We start from the raw sequence: 17205 nt of genomic DNA on the forward strand, positions 1-17205 counted from the left end.
GACATGAAGGAGTCATCTTTGAGTCATGCCTCTCCTTGACTCCATTTCATTTCCATGTCCACTCAGAGGTTAATCAAACAAATTCACCTTTATCTATCTCCTCCTCCTCTTTACACCTACTAGTGCATTCCTCTATCATGTCTTCCCAGCACTGTAGCTCCCTGAATAAAATCTGTCTCCAGATTCTTCCATTCTTCACAGGCTCCAGTGACAGGAAACATAAATCCAGCCACATCACTTCATTTCTTAATGCCTTTCAAGGTCCCCTCTTGGACTATCCAACATAAAATCCAAGCTCATCCACATGAGGTCCAATAAACTGACTCCTGCCTATGTCTTAGGACTCGCTTCTCATGTGTTCTGCTTACTTTTCATTTCATGATCCATCAACAGAAAATTTACATAGCACTCACTATTGCCAAACCCTAAGTACTTCACACATATTAACTTATATATTTATTTCTCACAGAAACCTTATTGGACAGGTCCTATAAGTTTTTCATTTTTAAAAAGTGAGGAAACCAAGGCACAGAGAAGCTTAGTGACTTGTCCTAAGCTACATACTTGGCACTCAACAGAGCAGGTGGATCACTCTGGTGTCCCCACTCCCTCTGGCATACCCTTCTTCCCTGTGAGTGGGTGGTTTTCACTTCCCCATGACACAGGTCATACTCATCCTTCCGTTAGAAATGCTTCAGTTTGCACACCTGTGCATGGCTCACACCAACTTATTCCTTAAAGCTCAATTTGTTCAGTCATTATAGCTTGAGGAGTTCTTGCCCTTCCTCCTGGGGGTCTCTTCCACTTGCCTGTGATAAGCTGTGCATGCCTCCCTCACTGCAGTTATTATCTAATACAATGATTGTATTGTTTATGTGTTGGTTTTCCTCCATAAACTATAAACTTCTTGAAACCAAGAATATGTCTCTCTTGTTTTTGTATTTGATGCAACACTGTGTCCAGCCATTAAAAATGATTTGAAGTCTAGCACAGTGGCACACATCAGTAATCCCAGCGGCTCAGGAGGCTGAGGCAGGAGGATTGTGAGTTCAAAGCTAGCCTCAGCAAAAGTGAGTCCCTAAGCAATTCAGTGAGACCCTGTCTCTAAATAAATAAAATACAGAACAGGGTTGGGGTTGTGGCTTAGTAGTCTAGTGCCCCTGAGCTCAATCACTAGTACCTCCACAAAAAAAAAAAAAAAAAAAAAAAAGATTTGCTAAATGTGTTAGGTGAAGAACTAATGAATATGTGGATGAATAAAGGGTACCCCACCAATAACCAAGGGCACGTCCTAATAATAATACCATGGAGCTGAACTTCAAACACTTAGAGAATGAGTCCAATAGCTCCTGCAGACAGCTTGCAAAAACTGTAGGAGGCCATAGCGCATGTGCGTACGAGGGCATCCTGAATGTAGGTAGAAAGGGACAAAAAATACAATACGATCACAGTATTAAATAAGTCCAAGCACCTTTATAAGACTTGTGAGTGGGGCTGGGGAGATAGCTCAGTCGGTAGAGTGCTTGCCTTGTAAGCACAAGGCCCTGGGTTCAATCCCCAGCACCCAAAAAAAAAAAAAAAAAAAAAAAAAAAAAAAGACTTGTGGGTATTAATAGTGTATTATTTCCTCATGTTTTTAATTTCAATTAACTTTTCAGGTTGTCTCATAGTTCTAATTAAAGAAGGTCTTACATTCCCATAAAACATACACCTGAAACCAGGTAAAGCCTTCTAATGACCCAGAGACCCTGAAGTAGTGACTCCAGAAAGGTAGTCCTCCTTCTACAAATCACAACTGAACAAATATTTGTTTGGGAGCACCAGTAAGACAGGGTCTTATGAAGCGATTGATTAACATATACTGGGAAACTAGCTTTTATGTAACAGTCTTGCAGGTGAAAGCTTGCTACTAGTACTGTCTTCACTATCAGACTGACCTAAGTGGCCTTTGTGCAGCAGATCAGAAGTATTTCTATAGTGGTACTCTTTCAAAATCAACACTTGGATCTTTTCTCGTGTTGCTAGGATTCAGTTGCTCTTTAAGATGATCTCTAAGCTACAGAAAGAAAACTGTTCTAGAAATCAGGTGACATGCCATCTAGGCTCATGACTGCCCCTAACTATGTATGTTATTTGGGCCAAGGTGCTTGACTACACTGGGTCTCAGTTTCTTCAGATAAAATAGGACAGATCTCGAATTTTCAAGCTACATCCAGCTCTAATGTTATGCTCTCAAAGAAAACAAATATGCATACACACACCTGCATGCATATACACACACAGGCACATACACACATAGGCACACACACACATATTGCAATAACCTGAATATCATTACTTTTATTATACATATAGAATGGATGATGCTAGTGTGCTCCCGTAGAATTTGAGAAGTACGTTATTAATTTAAATTTCAACTCTAATTTTTTGTTGTTGTTGTTGTTCATGGTACTGAGGATTGAACCCAGGGATGCTTAACCAATGAGCAACATTCCCAGCCCTTGTTTATATTTTATTTATAAACAGGGACTCGTTAAATTGCTCAGGGCCTCGCTAAATTGCTGAGGTTGGCTTTGAACTTGCGTGTCTTCCTGCCTCAGCCTCCCAAGTCGGTGGGATTACAGGCATGCACCACAGATCAACTCTAAAATTTTTGTTAGAGGTCCTATGGGTACACAAGAAAACTCTTATTCATGACTATGATCTTAAAGTCAAAGTTAAAATTTACTTCTCAAAGAACAACCAGAAGCATAATATACACAGTATCTTGGATTTTTCTTAAAACGAGGGGAGGTTAATTCTCAGAAGCAAAGCACACGACCACAAATGGAGCTCCTAGCGTGAGGGGCTGGCAGGTGGGAAGGGGGGCATTTCTGGGATGGGGAAAGCAAAAGGGAGCTTTAGGCAGGGCAGCATGTACGGCCCCTCCTCCTTAATCCTGGCTGAATCCCGCGGGGCACTGCCTGCTGCTTTGTGTATGCTGACAGAACAACTGGCACCTGCATATGGGAAACGCAATTAAAACAGGCACAGAAACCCATCATCAAGATAAGCCATACAGAGTATCCCTGGGGGAGCTTAGTCTACACAGAGAGATGATGAGGTAGGTGGAGGGATCTTTCCCTACCATTAGATTCATGGCAAATTGTACTTGCAGCAAACTGTAGAGGGCATCTTATTCCTCAAAATATTAACGAGGCAAAAACTCTAAAATAGGTGAGGCAGAACTTTAATGCCTATAAGCAATTAGTAATGTAACAGAACTATATCACAAAAGTTTTCAAAATTGACTTTCAAAGGGAGCAAAGTCGTTTGTACATAGCTAAACTAAACTGAAACTGCATTTGTATGTTTATGAAAAAATCAAATTTCAGTTGGATGATTTAGGCCAACCCCCAAAACAAAAAGACATTATTATAAAATTAGCTTTGTGCTGAGTTTTCCATAAATATGGTTCCATTTGAGCCATGGAATGAAATAAAGAAGAAAAGCATTTTCCCGTTGCAATTTAAATAACTCTAAATGTAGTTAGTTGCAAATCAGCAAGAATTTCATACAAAGTCTACTAAAAATGCCCTGAGATTTTGCTTTCCAGCTTCACTTCTATTTTCATACTGAGTTGTTTGATTATTTTAGAATTTAAAAATATACTTGTATGAAACAAAATGTCATTTTCCATAATTCAGCTCTTTGAAGTCCACATTTTCTATAAATTTCCAAGCATTCTTCAATTTAGGTATTTAAAAAACATGCCTATAGCTGCCAGCGATGAAAATAATCTGTTATTATTATCAAGATATATATTACTCTTTTCCAGGTATTTTTGATCTTCAGTCTTTTCCCAACTGAGAAAGTGGCCACCCAAAATACATGAATGCTTTCTGAGCGTGGCTAAAAGCAATTCTTTTTTTTTTTTTTTTTTTTTTTTTTTTTTTGGCTGAGGACTGAGCCCAGGGGTGCTTTTGTATTTTTGAGACAGGTTCTTGCTAAGCTGCTGAGGTTGGTCTCATAATTGTTATCCTCCTATCACAGCCTCCTGAGTTGCATTGTGCCACTGTACTTGGCTGAAAGCAATTTTTTTTAGAAAGGAATATATATATGTATTCACATTGTTAAAGAAATACAAACTTTCTGGGTGTGGTCCATCCTTGAAATCCTAGCTACTTGAGAAGTTGAAGCTGGAGGACACCCAGTTCAAGGCCAGCCTGGGCAACTTAGTGAGAATCTGTCTCAAAATGGAAAAAGGAGCTGAGGATATAGCTCAGGGTTGTAATCTTTGCCTAGCATATGTGAAGCCCTGAATTCAATTCCCAATACTGCACGTTCCGAAACACACACACACACACACACACACACACACACACACACACAGAGAAACTTTGGCTAAAGAAAAAGAAATCAAAACTTTGGGTGAACACAAGGAAGAAAATGAACTCAAGAAGAACCATGGCCATGTGTTTTCTGAGAAAGCAATGCCGAACTCCAACCTTTCCAAGAGAAATTTTTATTTAAATAATGACTACTATCAAATATTCTCTTACCTGCAATGTTGGCTACAGGTATGAATTGTAAGTCTTCACTAAATGATAATCAAATGCTACCCTTTAGAAAATATGACAAATTTTGTGGTTTTGATGTTTTTGGCAATATCCAAAAGTGAAATTTAGAATTTAGATTCCAAGTAGAAATTACACTGTAGAACTAAAATTACTGGTCAGTTACAACAGAGACACTTTCATCTGTCACCTAAATTGGGATGACCATGTTACTTCCTCAAGGTCATTTGAGGGTCAACAGACATAATTATGTGTCATCATAGTAGGCCTCACTCAGAAAAATAATCAAATTAGTAATGTAGAAAGAAAAGGCAAAATATAACCCCATTATTAAATACCACAGTCACATAGCCTTGTAATTTTTAGACAATAATAAATGAATGTTTACTAAACAATTACCATCGAACACATACAAGGAATCATTCTCATACCCACTGAACATTCAGTATAATTAAAGACATAGAGCCCACTCTGCTAAACAATTGATCACCACAGTGACATAATCATTTGTATCAAAAATGTTTTAATTACCTAGCATGTATAAAGCCCTGGGTTCAATCTGCAGTATAGGGAGGGAAAAAAAGGGTTCTAAGAGGTCCATATTGGACCACAAATTCTCAGTTTTTCAAATTATTCACAACTGTTCACTTCTGCAATTCATCAAGTATCTAATAATTTCTGCCTAAAATATGGTTCTTCTGGATGTTAGAAAAGTTACACAAATAATACATAAATACATGATGAAAGAGTGTTAGGTATTCATATAAAAATATTCAAAGAGCTATACAGCCAGAAAATACAAAGACTCTGAGACCTAAAGTTCATTGCTTGTTGATCATCTTGAAATAAATTTAAGACACCACTTCAAATAGTAAAAATTCTAAAATGCACACTAATATTACTTGTATTCTAAAGTGTTAAGCTGAAATATAGATGCTTGCCATTTGAATTACAGATTAGGCCATACCACAATTGTCTCCACATAACCCCTGACACTGAGTTGAGACATGAGATTGTTCTTATAGGTCCTGACACAGAGAAATAGCAAAATCTTCCCAAGGGAAAGAAGCCGGAAATTCAATGTAAGGGTTCCAAATTAATGATTCTTCTTTAAGAAAATCTAAAATCTATACAGGGCATGGCAGTAGGTTTTTAGAGTGAGGGTAATTCATTATAGAAACTTTCTATGGGGAAAATAATAATGAAGACACATCAACCTCTGGACAAATATAAATGGAAGTGTGAATACAGCATATTGGTTGGTTGATTGATTGATTGATTGATTGATTTTTAATGTGGTACCAAGGATTGAACCCAGGGGCTCTCTACCAGATCTCTTTTTATTTTGAGACAGGGTTTCACTAAGCTGCTCAGGATGGCCTCGAACTTGAGATCTTCCTGCCACAGTCTCCCCAGTAGCTGGGGTTACATAAGTATCTCATTATGCCAGTCCAACATTTTATTTTTTAAAACACCTAAAAGTTTATAAGCCATTTGTAATAGTATAATATATGAAACTCAGAATAATACAAATGTGTGTATGTATATGTACATTTTCCAAATTCTTCTATGTACAAATTCTTTTATTTTTTTATTTTTGTTGTTATAGATGAATACATTACCTTTATTTTATTTATTTATATGTGGTGCTGAGAATTGAACCCACGGCTTCACACTTACTAGGCAAGCACTCTCCCACTGAGCTACAACCCCAGCCCTATATACAAATTCTTGACATATAAAATGTAGTAGTTTTGAAGAGAATAATTAATTGCTCTGCAAAGGAAAAAATCCTTCCATTCAGCTGATTGTCTTCACATGTGGACAAATTAAAAATTTTACCAAAAAAAAATCATCCCAGTCAGGTGCAGTGACACATGCCTAATTCTAACAATTTGGGAGGCTGAGGCAGGAGGATTACAAATTCAAAGCCAGTCTCCACAATTTAGTGAGATTCTCAACAACTTAGCAACTGTCTCAAAATAAAAAATAAAGAGGACTGGAGATGTAGTTCAGTGGTAAAACTCACCTGGTTCAATCCACAACACCCACCACTTCCCACAAAAATCTCTTTAAATTATTACTATACAAAAACAAGAACAGAGTAACTTCACTTTTCCATTGGATGAGAGCCAGTGATTCAGAAAATTATTCCAACAATAGTTATCTGATCAAGGTATTCTGTCAGTGTGTAAATTCCCAAATCACACATAACCTGTTGTTGGTGCTCAAGAACTACCTCTGGAAATCAAGCATGAATGCCACTCAAGGTCATCCGTAGCCCCTACCCATCACACAATAGTTTAAAGTGCATGTCCCTACATGGGTCAGTAGACAAATGCCTGATTGCCCCCATGTAATAGGCCAATCACTCCTACTGATTCTTTTAACAACTGGAAAGAGGTTCCTGCTGTGTAATGAGATTATGGAGCACATGATAGATTAGTGACCTTTTGAATTAGGACAAGCAACAGGAACTCACTAACAAATTCCCCCTTACATTGGAGAGGCTATGTTAAGAGTGTCAGCCATTTGACAAAAATAGTTGAAGTACACATGAAATACCAAAGTATAAAGCTTCATTCATCAGTGTCCCACTGCTATGTCTGAGAATTCACATCTGACTTCAATGTTCTGAAAGCATCTAATAAATTCAGTCAACAACTATGTTGAAAATATTTTCCTATTTGGATTTATACTTCTGTTTTGACTCTAGTTGAAAAAAACAAGCAAAATAGCTTTTTATATTCACTAGCCAATCAGTGAAGGAAGACTAGTGAAATGGGTTTTGGATGCTAAAAAAAAATCCTTATTTCATTCATTTTTAAGCCTATTTCAACTGTGTAAAATATTGTTGCATTTACCTGTGGGGTGATGGGTTTCCCCAGGGATGCAGTTTCCCCAGGGATAACAGCCACCATTTATCATTTAGTAGGATTCAATCAGTGAAGTTTTTATCCCCTGTAGACATCGGTATCCTCATCTTGAATATGATGATAATATAGTGCCTATATATCAGATTACTGTGCACATAGAATTAAATAATCTATGTAGAACCCAGCACAATGACCAGCATGTAAATATACTAAGCTCTCAATGCATGTTATTGTTTATTATTATCATGGGGAAAATAACTAGTTTCATGACGTGAACTATTTTTCCTAATAAAGAATTACCGTTAAAATTTTCAGTTTATTGAACAAAACCTAATGTATTTAAACAAGCTTGAGTGAAGTGAGCTTCGTCACAAACCTATAGAGGGCCTCCATTTTACTTTCATCTTAGTGGTATTATTGCTCCTCATATGAGTCTTCTAAAAATTACCAGAATTCCTTCTTACATAAATGTATCAATAGAATAATCGTTTTTTAAAAGGTGCTTGTCCTGATGATGCAGATGGGTCTGAACTCATCTAGCAGTGGCCCTCTGTACTGTCTCACTTTGGTCAACTACTGTGAAGCTAAGAATGAAGTCCACGCCTTGGAGACTAAATGAAGATAATTGGTTTATGTGGAATAGTGGTGACTAGATTAGTATGAAGCCCTCAATAGCTGAGCAAGTCACACAGAAACCCAGTCACCACTCATCCCAGACCTCACTATGTGGACTTATGCTGCATCTCAAAGCATAATGATGTGCTGCATTTTATTAAGGCTATTCGAAAGTACTATTCAACACAGCCACAACCTAATATAGTCTAAAACTATGAAAATCAACGGATACTTCTCATTAAGGCTTTCCGTAGTCACTGCTCTAAATCACAAGCTGGACAAAGTGTTGCCCATTGCTGAATTCCCAAAGTACAGTCTCTGTGCATTTAGGACAAAGTATTGAACAGATAAATGACCTGTAAGAACATTTCACATACCATTATGAGAACTCTCTTCTCTCTATGCCAACCAGAACTACCTTTTATAGGCTATTTGCAGGCTCTTTTGAACAACTTTCTACAGAAATGATAAATGTGGTAGATCAGGCTAAGCCTAAATTACATAGAACATTATTAAATATAGTTCACAGCATCAACAAGTACATAGGCCAAATTCATAAGTAGAAACAGAATGTTTTAAACTTCACTGATTTAAGAGGGGAAAAAAACACATCATTTTCTATTGGACAACACAGAAAAAAACTATACAGTCATACCAAGTTAAACATACTCTATGTTTTAATGTGAGAAAGTTAAAGCAAATTGCTCTAGTCTGAATGTCTGTGTCCCCTCAACAGTGCTAGTCAACATAGCCACACCCTAGTGGCCCACAGCTGTAATCCCAGCGACTTAGGAGGTTGAGGCAGGAGGATCATGAGTTCAAAGCCAACCTCAGCAACGTAGCGAGCCCTAAATAACTCAGCAAGATCCTGTCACTAATAAAATACAAAAAGGGGCTGGGGATGTGACTCAGTGATTAAGTGCCCCAGGGTTCAATCCCTGGTATCAAAAAAAATACAGAAAAAATACAAAAAACAAAAACATAGCCACAACCTAATCGGTGCCATGACATTAGGAGGTGGAACCTTTGGAGGTCTCACAAATGGGTTTGAGTGACCTTAAAAAAGAGATCCCAGAGGGCTGCCTTGCCCCTTCCACCAAGTGAGGACACAGCAAATAGCTGTTACCAATGAACCAGGAATGGGCCCTCAGCAGACGCTGAACTGATAGCACATTGTTTTCACCATAAAGAAGTGATGAATGTTTCAGGAGACAGAAGTGTTTGACCTTATTTGAATGTTGTACACAATGCACATGTGTATTGTGGCACCCCACTAAAACGTTCAATTTTCATATTTTTATGTGTAGGATAAAAATAAATTTAATAATAAAAATAAAAAATTAAACTTAGAATATTGCCACCTATGCTGGCTCCATTTGCTACATAGAAATATGTGATATTGCCAGGCCTCGAGGTGCATTCCTATAATCCTTGCTACTCAGGATACAGAAGCAGGGGATTTGCAATTTTAAGTCAGTCTGGGCAACTTTGCAAGACCCTGTCTCAAAATTAAAAGGGCTGAGGATGTAGCTCAGTAGTAGAGTGCTTGCCTAGCAATCCCTAGTACTACCTGGAAAAAAAGAAAAAGAAAGAAAAAATGTTTATTGTTAAAAATGTAAAGATCAGCACTATGGTAAATTATCATGTTACTATATTAAAATACTTATAAGAAGGTATTGTTTACTATCTCTTGATAGAACATTCTAGGATTGTCCATAACTTATTTTTAATGTCTTCAAACTCTCAATATGAACACAGACCTAACACTTTGCTCTCATCATATAGTTTTCCTTCTAAAACATCCCTCACTTTTTTTTTCTTTAATCTCAAATGTTCTCTGAAGAGGCAGTGGCTACAATTGTCCTATTTTGTGGGTACAAAAGTGAAAGGTGGCCAGAGGTAGAATGGTGGACCAAGAGTCACTCTGGCTGCCAGTGAAGATGAACAGGGAAGACTGAGAGACCTGTCGCCAGTCCAGGAAGTGGGAAGGGAAAAGTCATGAATTTCAAGGATCTGAAAATCCAATAGGAGACCCAGAATAAACTCAGTAAGTAGTATGCCGCAAAGTAGGCTAACTTAGCAATGTTAAAATAAGATAACATTATGATAACATATACAGTAAAAATGAAAAGTAACATTTTTTCAGCTAATATACAAGGTTTTTGAGTTCTTCTACAATTGTTCTAGATAATTAGCAACCTGGATTATCCAAACCTGTATTGCATAAGACAAAAGCAACAGGCTGATTATTGGGTGATTTCAAAACATATCCCTATTAGATTTTTAGGATGCTTGATCTGGAGGCTTGATTACTGGAATTTTCTACTGACTGTGGAAATAAATATACAAACACAAATTTATATGCAACAAAGCCTCATAAACAAAATGAGGAATAAAAGAGATTAATGCTGTGGGAAAACATAGAATAAAGCCCCAAAACAAGATGGATTATACATATAACCCTGGAGCTGACCAAGGCTCAGAGTATAGGAAAACCATGTAGAGTTCATCCACAGAGATTTTGACTCTGAGCTGCAACAAAGCTCTCAACAGTCTCCTAATCTGTAATGTGACTTGGAATTATATGGCTGAGTTTGCCCCATCAGAATTGCCTTCTTTCTTCAAATTCAAGTACTTGTCACAACCAGGGGCTCAGTGTTACTGCTCAACCATTTATAGTGCTTAGTATTTTAAGAAAATCACACTGATTGCTCATCTTTCCGCAGACTCCTGTAGAGTTTACTTTTGGAAATGCACATCACAATACTTTTGTTATTATTGATCATATGAAGATTACATAATACTTATAATATTTCTCTGGATCGCTCATTAGTTTTTTCTTCGGTAGAAATGTCTGCTCAGATTATAAATTCCATGGAGTTATCAATCATCAACATTCAGCCCAGCAATGCCATAGCAGACCAATACCAAATGTCGTGGTGAGGGAGCTTTCCTCTGGGTAGGAGATTACCTAAATTTAAACTGAGGCAAACAGGCTGATTTTAAGAAATTGAAGCTTATTAAGCAACTGTCAGAAACCAAGGTCTTTGTCTCAATGAATGTAAACACAAATTAGTGTTGTAGAAAAAGACAATAGTTGTCTTCAAGATAACAGAAAAACAAATAAAATCCAGATCTGATGATTCAAAAGATCTCATTCTAGAATTAGGCAGAATGTTAATTAGATCATATTTTACTATCTCCCTCCCATTTTTAAAAACTGGCCCTACTTCAAGGTTGGGAAAGTATTTATAGATTTCAAAGAACAAGAAATACTCTATAACATTTACTTAAATCAAGTGTATAAAATCCTTAATTTTTTTTTATCACAACATTGTCTTATTTGGTAGCAATCCCAACTCCATCCTGTCAGAAAAAGGAAATTGAGATGGTAACTTTGTTTGCTGTGATGAATCCTGTGAGTGTCCAGCAAGATAAAAATAAGCAGTGGATTTTGTTTCTGCTACTAACAGGAATTAGAATGGAATACAAGCAGGAAAGAAAGCAAGCTGTAAGCATATTTATAATTCAGCATGCTCTGAATCATAACAAGACAGAAACAAATATGGATGAGAAACGTTAAGGCTATTTCAATATGAAATCACATGTCTCTTTGCAAACTTTATCAAAAAGAAAAAAAGAAACCTCAAGTACTTCAGAGAACAGCGGATGAAACAGAACCATTAGTAGACCGATTACTGAGAATATCATAGTAACAAAGTTTCTCAGGAGAATAATTAGAGCTAAAATTGTGAGACTAGGATTGGTTTATTTATTTTTTTTTTATGCTGTACTAATTGAGCATGCTGAAACCACATGAAGTTACGTACTTATTTGGTATTTTTGTTGTTGTTGTTTCTGTTTTTTGTGGGTTTTCAAAATCTAGTGCATTATATAGACTAACCGGAAGGAACATCTACAGCAAAATATCACAAAATATAAAAATGAAAGGAGGGAAAATAGAAGCATTGCTTGGGAGAATACTATAGATAGGCATGAAGAAAATTGACTTTATATATTATTCTCATAGATCAGAGTGAGCATTTTGGAGAATATCCAATGGACTGGTACAAGATGGGAAGCAACATTGAGGGAAAAGAATGAGGAAAGAAACGTTGAAGACAATAACAAGCCTGCAGGAGGCTCAGAAGAGTAGTTTTAGCATCTACCTGACTTCCATGGAAGAAAAGGTTCAAGATAAGTCATTAGAGGAATAGTAGGAAAAAGGTCTATCACCTCTCCAGCATTACCCCACATAGTCTCTGAGTCTTATCTATGAAACTGAGATCCTACTCAATGAGAGTAATTTGGAAGATTGAGACAGCACATGTAAAGCAATTCTAGAATTCAGACGTAAGTGTAAGAAAAAAAAATGCTTTCTATTGTCTTGTGTCATGGACACTGTTATCTAGACTTAAAGGAAACAAATGTTAACTGCGAGATCCAAGGAATACCATAACCCATCTAATGGAAAGTATAGATTCTTCTAAAGGAACTCAGCTCCATCACTGCTGACCACATTAAAGGCAACAGTTTTAAACTTGAGCTCCATAAGAAAGAGTTGTGAGGCTGTTAAAAGTCCAGGAAGTTTCTGATACAGTGGTTCTGAAGTGGGTCCAAAGAACAGAGCCCAGGTAATTCTGGTAGTTGTGGTCAGCAGAAAGCACTTTGGGAAACACTGTTCAAATCAGGATATTGTAGGAAATTAACAACTACTAACACATGAAACTATCAGTGAAAAAAAAATCAATATCATAAAGATGAGTTGATAGAAAAGAAAAAAAGAGACAGAGAAAATCACAGAATACAGGTTGAAAGGGATTTCTCCAACCAATAAAATTTTCATCATCCCTGACAGATGGTCACTTTGAACACCTTCAGTGGGAAAATTGCTGTCTTCAGGCAACACATGCTATTTTGGGTTACAAATTGATGTTTTTAAAAAAGGGCAAATTGTAAGTTATTTGGAAAACTGAAGAAATGGGGATATTATTCAGGATGAATTATGCATGAAAGCCTTTCTAGAATTGAATTAGATAAGGCACCAACTTTAAATTCAAAATGAATTTGAAGATGAGACTATTTAAACATCCAAATGAGTCTTCTACCTAATTCCACTTAAAAAGACCATACTTTCTGTGACTTCCGTAAAAATAAACCTTTTGATATGTTTGTCAGTCATATCACAATGCCACATTTCAATCACACATCTGGTGATGTCTCTTATCTCTGTATTTAGGCAGTGGCAAAGCACAGCAATAAAAAATATATAGAACTAAAATATTTTTCAATACTCATGAATATTTTAATGATCCAGATCAAAGTATCTTCAAACAAACACAAGGCATACTACAAAGCCATTTTATTGTACTATTCTGATAAAAACAATAATGCTTCTATTTTCTTTTTATCTTTATATAATTTATAAAACTTGGAATGGAACCACCATTTGACCCAGCTATCCCACTCTTCAGTATATACCCAAAGGACTTAAAATCAGCATATTACAGTGATGTGTTCACATCAATATTTATAGCAGCTCAATTCACAATAGCTAAACTATGGAACCAACCTAGGTGCCCTTCAACACATGAATGGATAAAGAAAATATGGTACATATACACAATGGAATATTACTCAGCCTTAAAGAAGAATGAATCATGGCATTTGCAGGTAAATGAATCGAACTGGAGAATATCATGCTAAGTGTAGTAAGCCAGCCCTCCAAAACACAAAGGCCAAATGTTCTCTTTGATATGCAGATGCTAACACACGTAAGTGGAAGTGATAGAAGTTCAGTGGATTAGACAAGGGGAATGAAAAGGTAGGGATGGGGGATGGGAATAGGAAAGACAGAAAAAAAAACAAGAAACTTTTATAGAGTTCTCTGGGATTTAGAGTAACTCAAAATTCTCTTATACTGTTCTATTTTCCTGATTCCTGATGCTTTCTTCTAGTCCAGGGTTCTAGTTAATAATTGTAGTTGCCCCCATTTTCTCTCTCCCCGGAACCAGCACTAGAAGGCCTAACCCAATTCTGCACCTTGGGTAATATCATTTCTGTGAAATGACTGAGCCTTAAGGAAATCGTTTTTTAAAATATCAGCAACAGTTTTATCTCCAATTTATTTTCCTTGGACACTGCAAAGCATCCAATAATAAACACATTTCTCTCTCACCAAAGGTATCATTGTGATCAAGTCTGAGAAAAAGATAAGTAGCCGCATGAGCTAGGCCATGGTGGTCTCTTGTTGAACATGAGCAATTTCAGGGAGCATCCACATCAGACAAGGTCCATTATAGAGCAAAACAGAAATAGCGCAACTCCCTTATGTCTTAGCATAGACAAATCATGGACATTGTCCAAGACACAAAATACCAAATATCCCTCTCTTTTGCTAAATGAGAGATTTCTGCTTCTTTGCCAACCATAGCTTTAGTAGCACTGCAGTCTGCTTTCCTATGGTTGAGATTTATCAGAGTCATATAAATACCTTATCCCTGCTCTGTGAGAGTGCCCCATCCAGAGAATAAGCCCCCACTCTCGTGGTCCCTGCTTCAAACCACTTAACCAAAGCCCATAGCCCACGAGTTCTTTCTATTACCTATTACTGAGATGCACCAGGGTTCCCATGAGCTATTGTGAGTCATAAACCCAACATGTTCAACCACAAGTATAATCCTGGTGGTCTCTGGTGGTCATTGATATCTCAATTATTGAAGCCAAAACAGACATTTTTAAGTAAGGCTGAAATAATTTATATCCTCAAGGTACTCACCAAAATTCAACTTCTCTTTGAGCCTGTTATCTCAAGTGGCAAAAGACCCTTGAGTTCTGTCCCTCAGAAGATCTACTTTTGTGAAGTGCAGAATAAGCAAGTGTTCATGGTTTATCTCTATGCACTTGACAGAGGCAGAAGCGTGTTTTCATGACAGCTGTACACCTAGGCCACAGAGGGCCCTGTGCTCCGTAACCCCTGTGCTTAGACGGAAGGATTCACTGTGACCCTCTAGTAGAAAAACACAACCGAGTTAAGCAGTGTGGCATTGACTTTGTTCCAAGTCCTGTCTTTCTCAGATTTTATGCTCATTAGGAGTATTATCTCTTATTATTTCCTCATCAAAGCATATTTAATGGTCTAGATTTAAATGTAAAAATTTAAGTCACTTGCTATGCAAAATAATCTGAAACCATGGGATACATTTATGTAAATCTCAGTAAATTGGATGAGATTAAAAGTTTCTAATATAGCATGTAACTTTTCACATTTTGAAAAGCAACTACTACCTTTAAGCACCAATATTATATTCTGTCATTTCTGCTTCTCTCAAACATATAAACAGACTTTTCATCTGAAAGATGTATTACATTATACAACGTCCATTTAAGAAAACAGTAAGAATACCCAAGAGTTACTGCCATCTACTATATATTAAGTAATGTTCAAAGAATTGTATACCCATTATTACTAATCCTCAAAAAATACCAAAAGATATATACAATTATTCCCTTTTTTACAGATCAGTACCTGACTATGATGTGGTCCAACATACAATATTAAAGGGTAGAACTGAGATTTGAACCTACTCACATCTGACTTGACAACCTGAGTGTGTGCGTATATGTGTGTGTGTGTGTGTGTCCTATATCACATTTTTCAAGAGCAATTTCATGTAAGTGAAATTACTTTAAACTCACAGTCTCACAGTGCTTTAACAACCATGTATCTGTGAATGTATGCACACACACACACACACACACACACACACATTCAAAAGTTGCTGTTAATTGCTATCATTTTAGCTGAAATTTGGAAAAGAATATACTTATAAAATAAATTTGAGAAAACAGAGCTTTAAAATATCATAGTTATTACACAGGATGATTTTGTTGTCTCTATGCCCTCTAATGCTTTGAGATGGTTTTGGGCACATGAATTTAGTATCATCATTTAGAGCTCAAAGTGACTCTAAGATTCATTTTCTACTCCTTTAGCAGTGCTGCTAAGTATATTATTTCTGAGGTCACACAGGGACTTCAGAGAGAAATTAAGAGAATTTCAAAATGATAATGTGAATTAAAGCAAATTTCTTTATATATATGTATATATACATACATATACATTCTTTTTCTTTTTATTGTTATTAATGTTTACCAATTAAGTAATACTCCTCACAATCATCCTCAAATGCTGGAAATACAGAATGCTTAGGTACAAAAGGACATTCTACCAATGTTTCTGTCTGCCCTGAATTATCCATTTGCCTTTTATCAGACTGCATCACTACCTTCATGCTATTATTAAAAAATTTGTCACATGGGGGTATGCTTGTTTCTATGGAATTATATGACACTGTACAAATACACTACTCTCTTGTCTGTTGATACAAGGAGCTTTTAAATATCAGAGATTTCAAATTATTTAGATTTTTAGGAGACACACATCTAGAATTCTGAAACATAATGCAAATTCAACTTTTGCAAAATGAAAATGTTCATTTGTTTATGATCATTATTTTTGTAATCGACTCATTCAAAATCCAAAAACATCTACCAATAGAAACCATTTACATTCCAATCGTGTTCACACACATCCCCACCCTGGATATTATTGCTCCAGGACATAACTGGATTTTAGGAGAATTTCTTGACAAAGCATCTCTTTCAGAGGTGGGGCTCAGGAGCCCTGTGAGGTGGCAACAGTTTACCAGGAGTCAGACCATAAAGAAAGAAGTGCTGGACTGGGTGGGGCCGAATAGTTTGCATCTTTTCTCGCTGCTTCTCACTGGTATCACTTCTCTAAAAATCAAGGGTATGGGGACGTGTGCCAGAGTAAGAAATCCTACAGACTGCTTTGTGTGCCCAACCCTCCCCACCCCATAATATCTTTAGCTGTTTGTCTTCATCCTGAAAGAGCTATCCCACTAATGTCTGGGAAAGCGGCAGAGATGCTAAGCAAACCAAAGAAATATCATGCTGGGGATCATCTTTCTCCTGTCACAACAGTCTTTCTTCGTGGGAAGAATTTACTTAGCATGAAACCAAAAGGCATTTGCTGTCCAGCCATCTCAAGATCATCTCTGAGCAAATGCATCCAGCCAAAAACCTGCCTTTTGCTTCACAATCTACCTTGCTTCACACTCTGCCTTTTAAGCTCA

At 36.8% G+C, this 17205-nt stretch overlaps 1 protein-coding gene across 14 annotated transcripts in view; it reads right to left on the minus strand.

Moving 5' to 3' along the window:
• Nucleotides 1-17205, minus strand: part of Ank2 (ankyrin 2) — a 555326-nt gene that overhangs the window by 311823 nt on the left and 226298 nt on the right. The gene's annotated exons all lie outside the window — the stretch shown is intronic.

This window comes from Sciurus carolinensis, chromosome 10, assembly GCF_902686445.1.
Source record: "Sciurus carolinensis chromosome 10, mSciCar1.2, whole genome shotgun sequence".
In the NCBI taxonomy this organism is placed as follows: Eukaryota; Metazoa; Chordata; class Mammalia; order Rodentia; family Sciuridae; genus Sciurus; species Sciurus carolinensis.